The sequence below is a fragment of the Mesocricetus auratus genome, unplaced genomic scaffold (assembly GCF_017639785.1).
Source record: "Mesocricetus auratus isolate SY011 unplaced genomic scaffold, BCM_Maur_2.0 Super-Scaffold_100015, whole genome shotgun sequence".
NCBI lineage: Eukaryota > Metazoa > Chordata > Mammalia > Rodentia > Cricetidae > Mesocricetus > Mesocricetus auratus.
The window spans coordinates 37,571,939-37,577,545 of NW_024429198.1; the positions used below are offsets into that span (position 1 = coordinate 37,571,939).

At 39.2% G+C, this 5,607-nt stretch overlaps 1 long non-coding RNA gene across 1 annotated transcript; it reads left to right on the plus strand.

Moving 5' to 3' along the window:
- The first annotated feature begins 355 nt into the window (after nucleotides 1-355).
- Nucleotides 356-5,098, plus strand: LOC121144259. The gene is made up of 3 exons (XR_005881573.1): nucleotides 356-515; nucleotides 4,503-4,649; nucleotides 4,981-5,098. It is a non-coding gene; the product is annotated as an uncharacterized LOC121144259 (long non-coding RNA).
- The last annotated feature ends 509 nt before the right edge of the window (nucleotides 5,099-5,607 follow it).

The following is a 5,607-nucleotide window of genomic DNA, read 5'->3' on the forward strand; positions in this document are numbered from 1 at the left end:
CTCACCAAGCTTTCCAAATAACTATCTTACTTTTAATGCACCTTCTAAAGTCCAGCATTTGGAAATCAAAGCCACATGTTAACAGTATTTGGGAAGTGAGGGCTTTGGAAGTGAGTGGCATAGATATCCCAAATGAATTAGTCTATTCACTGACTAACAAATCAGTGAAGTAATGGGTTGCCATGGGATTGGCTTTACCATAGCAGCTGTCCCTCTCTGGTATCCCTGCTGTGCCTTACCCTGACTCTGCAGGAAGGCCCTCAATTCTCCACAGGTACTGAGCAGATTCCTGGTTTATGCTTTTGCACATGTAACAGCTTTGAATCACTGAAATTTCTATTCTTTCTAGAATAACAGAAAACAACCAGGATAGACTGTGACTCACAGACCTTTTCAACTGAAGCAGAGGACAAAGGCTAAAGGAGGAGAATTGCCAACCATGTGAAGCCAGTCTGAGCTATAGAGTGAGAACCCATCTCCAACAAAACCAACACAAGACAAACAAGAATAGAAATGTGAGCATGTCATTCTTTACCCATATCAGCAGAAATATCTCCAAAAACTCTGTGTGAGCTTCATAAGTATCTCACGTAGTTCTTGAAGGACTTTTGTTCTATTCTGTGGGCCATGTTTTCATTGTTAGAAGGCACACTCATAGATTATAAAAGAAGGGACAGAAAGAAAATTGAATGATGCCATGACTTGGAATTCTGCTGTAAGAAAACAGGCTAAGAAAAATGACTCAACTAGTGATATTTGCGACTGTGGGACTGGTGGAATTTACATGAGTTTAGATCCTGGCTTATGATGTTAGGGGCTGGAACCTACAAAGGCATGAAAAGAAGAGAGTATTTAGCCTTGGGAAAGATGTGAATTTCTGGTTCAGAGTGAAAGCTTTGGGAGGCAGACTGACTTAGAAGTTACCTATCTCATAATCAAGACAGTACTATACATGATGAAAGAGACTTTCAATGTAGTTATGGACTTGATTTGGGAAAATTCTCCTGGATTATACACTTGTAATATGATCACGTGAGTCCCTGGAGTCAGATTTCTGTAGAAGGGAAGTCATTTGAAGTATCGGGAGGGACTTTGCCCACCATTTTTGGAAGGACTACTAGGAAGCATTAGAAGGAATGTGGTCATCTTCTGGGGGCACACAGAGGTACTCATGGCATGGAAGGGGTAGGTCCTGCAACTTTAAGGCAGTGAATTTGGCAATAACCTAAATAAGGTTGGAATCCAATACTTCTTCAGAGTTTAAGGCATTTAAGCAAAGAAGCTTCTCAGTTTACCCAGACTTCTGGGTAGAAGATCATAGATTTGCAATGTCCCATGTTGCCATATTGCTATTAATTTGGCATAGCAGTGAGAGAATAACTAAGACTCATAAAGAGATGTGTTCTCTTCTACACTGTGAATTGGGGAATTGAAAACTTGCTTTGAGCTAAGTCAAGGATGGATGTCTGAGTTGCATCCACATGTAGGAAGAATGAGAACCAACAACTTTAGGGAAAAAATAGAGAGAGGGTAATTTTTGCTAACCAAGACTTAATGACAAAAATTAAAATGAATTAGTATGCTCAGAAGGTACTGAATGAATGCCTGTGCCTTTTGACTTTGAGGAAGGGGACAGTGGAATGACTTTTATTTAATAATGAAATAATGACCATTGTCCTGTGTAAACACAGGCTCATATTAATGTTCAGACACTGAGATTCTCTGTACTTAACTGGGAAGGAAGGGGGCCATGGTGCTGCAGGGATAAAGGATTTCTCTGTATCCATTCCTGAAGGGCCTAATAACTAAAAATGTGGACAACTTAGTCAGTAGGGTGAGGTGTTGCCTACTGATAAGGGCAATCTTAAGATTCACTGATTCTGATCATTCTAAGATGAGAGCAGAGTATAAAAAAAAGTGGTTTCTCAAAGATGTTAACATTCTCAGTCCTTCTCACTTTTGTATTGTACATACTCTTGTCATATGGGTTGGAGTGAGTTTTATAGCAGCAACTTATCAAAAATGAGGATTGCATTAATCCTCAATCATTTTTACCTTTCCTAGGGACTTATTCCATAAACTCTTAAATCAACTGAAAATGTAGATCTTGACATCTTTCTAATACAGTGTCCATCAATGACAAAAAGGGGAGGGATTCAGAAAGAATTTAAGGGTTACTTTAGTAAGTCCTACTGGTTGTGACCAGGTACTATGATTAAATGCACAGCACCCAAGTAGATCTTCTGGGATTGCTATTATATGGAAGGTGACGTGATTTCTTACGACTTCCAAGCATTTATCTCCACAGATTGATTTATCAATCCTGAAAAAGTTAAAAGGGATATTACTCAAAATCTGGCATGGAGATGCAGAATTTCAATAAGCTATTATATCACAGAATTTATGGCTTTTAAGGTGAGACTGATGATTATTCTAGTCTTTTCTCCTGCCCTTTCCTCTACCAGCCTCCCCCAAAAGTGCTATAATTCTAGGATCTAAATTACCTTTGGACTCATGTCTTTCATTTCCCACTTTCTGTAAATGAGTTTATAATCAGTTTCTTTTGAATACAAACCTTTGCTACTGTTGTCCAGTAGCTCTCTTTGAGCTCAGTATCCTTTTGAAATTGAAATGACATGTGTTTGTCTATAAGATGCCTTTTGGTTATTTATGATCAGCTTAACATCATTAAAATATTTGCACACAATCTATTATAGATATCATTTTCATGCCAACATTGAATATCAGTGGCTAGAGGAGAAAAACTTTTTTCTGTGCTTTTCTCAGAATAGAGTTCCTTGGTGGGAGAATTGCAGGGACTTGCGGAACCAGAGTTGTTTTTGACACTTAATGGGATCTTCACTTGGAAGAACCCACATCATGGCCATTGTTTAACTAGCTAATAGATTCAATGTATCTGTTACACTGTACACCATCAAGATCAGGTTCACATCTATAAATCATGTCTTGAGGTTTGCCTAGAATCAATCCCATATAGCATATTTCCACTTCTATTTGGTTTCTGAAATAATACCATGAGCTCATTTTTCTTGGGTTAGAATGCAAATACTGATGTGTGCGTGCGTGTGTGTGTGTATGTGTGTGTGTGTTTTAACAGGCAACTTCATTTGTGACATAGGTGTAACATGTTTGCCATTACAGTGAAGACATGTCTCAGTTCATCTCCTGAAACAGGACTTGACACAGAGGTGGAAGAGCCAGGGGCACTGGATGTTGGAATGACTTAAGACATCACAGAGTTGATCATTTTCCTTGGGTTTTTATTGCCTTAAAATCTATTGCTTTGCTCTCCTCTGTAGTTTATCCTTTTCTCTATAAGGCACAATTTGGTGGATAGTATGAGTCAAGTCATCAGTGACACACCTCAACCAGGTACAATCTGGTGAATAATCAGAGTCCACCCATCAGTGAGGCACCTCTACCAGGCACAATATGGTGAATAATCAAAGTCCACCCATCAGTGAGGCACCTCTACCAGCCACAATTTTGTGAATAACGAGTAAACCCATCAGTGCAGCACCTCTATCAGGCGCGATTTGGTGAATAATATGAGTCAACCCATCAGTGAAGCACCTCCACCAGGCACAATGTGGTGAATAATATGAGTCAGCCTATCAGTGCATCACCTCTACTGTCCACAGCTGGAGGAATGAGTCACTGCCATGACAGTGCTTTCATTTTTACTTATTTTAATGGAAAAAAGAGGTTTCTCTTGCAGTGATTCCTCCTGAAATCAAGAGAGTTGGATCGTCATAGAAGATCAAGCTTAACCCTATCTTTCTTGTCTGCTTCTGTTTTGCTGCTGTAACTGCAATTCAAAACAGCAGGTGTTTCTCCTTAACTTAGTTCTTGGTTTGGCATCTCTTGCTTTTTTTCTGGTCTTCACAGGCTTCTAAATTTCTGTTCCACAGCATTGGACCCATGAACAACGGAAAGCGTATTGCTTTCAATCTTCAAGTACTTGAATTGTGAAGAAGCAGACACTCATTTACTCTTTTATTTTGGAAAGTCAAGTTTTATCCAGAGGAAGATTTTGAATTTACTAACACTTAGATGAATATTTAGAACCCTAAGTTGCTAAAGACTTTAAGATCTATCTACAGAATCATGGTAAAGATTTAGAAGTGTAAAGCCCATACTTTGTTATGAAAGATTACAAAAGCCTTAAAGACATATAAAAAATGTAAACTATCTTCTGAATTAGCAAATGAAAATAAGCTTAATACTACATAGTGCTTCCTTTGGAAACTGGCATATTCAGGAAGTTTGCTAGACAGACAACTGTCACATGCTGACTTTTCCTGTCTTCTCTTTCCACCCATTTTGTCTTGGGGCATTCATAGGGACATTGATGATTCTTTTGAAGATGATCAGGAGTACCGCAGGTTTCTTGTCTCCATCATCTCACTGTCTTCTCCTCACTAGGAAGGAGCACCTCACTTGATTACTTGGCTTGACTCACTGGACCTCATTCTTTGCAGGTCACTCTGGTATTGTGGATATTTCTTCCTCCTCTCATTGCATTTACCCATCACTGAACCTCTGTTTGTGGATATCATCCTTGATCCTGCTGGGCCCAAGTCTGCTCTCATCTCCAGGGCATCAGCCCTTACCCATGGACCCCTGAAGTAAGCTTCCTTCTCCAACACAACATTGTCACAAATAGTATCTGTTCATTAATTTTTTACTAAAAACAAAGGTTATCAAAATTCAAACTTCAACAAGAAATTGTGGACTATTTGCTTATGGTCTGCAGAAAAAGGAATTTACTATAGCAACTGCAAGAAATGGGTGGGTCTGCTAAGGAGATGAGTTTTTGAACTCATGCCACTCACATAGGTGGGAACATGTAGTTTTTACATCAACATTTGAAGAAAGTCTACTTATTTTTTTATTACTACCTCCTTGAAGCTGATTCTAAGTTTGTTTTTTGTTGGGTTTGATGTTCTCTAACTTTAGACAGATCTTAAGAGTCCATGCTGAATCTAAGACAACTTGATGAGAATTGAGTAAGGATAATGCTTGACTGTGTCTGAGTGTTGTCACTGCTACAATGGAATATCTGAGCTTGGGTAAGTAACAGAGAATGGAGATTTATTTATTACTGTTCTAGAGGCTGGAAAGGAAAAGAATGCATGAATATCAGGCTGTGTTATAGCACAAAGACTAGTGGAAAAACTTCTCCAGGGAATCGGCAATTTTCAGTTATTTAAATGTATCTTCGGGTTTTCTGAGAGTCTCCCCAGTTCTCCCTTTTTATGTAAGTCTGCAGAAAAACTTCATCTTTGCCAGGCACAGTATTAATCACTTTTCTTGTTGTGGTGACAAAAATATCTGATGGAACAATTGAAGGCCAAAAAGGTTTATTTGGATCACAGTGTCAGAGGATACAATCCGGTGTCCTTGGGAAGGCATGTCATGGCAGAGCTCACAGAGATGGAGAGTGTGGTACATCTTCATACAGCTCTCTAGCAGGTCAGGAAACGGAGATGTTGAGTGAGATAGAACTTGCAGTGGATAACACCCCCCTTCAGAGCTCTCCCCAGTGACCTGCTTCTATGAGCTCAACTGGAGTTTTCAAGGCTT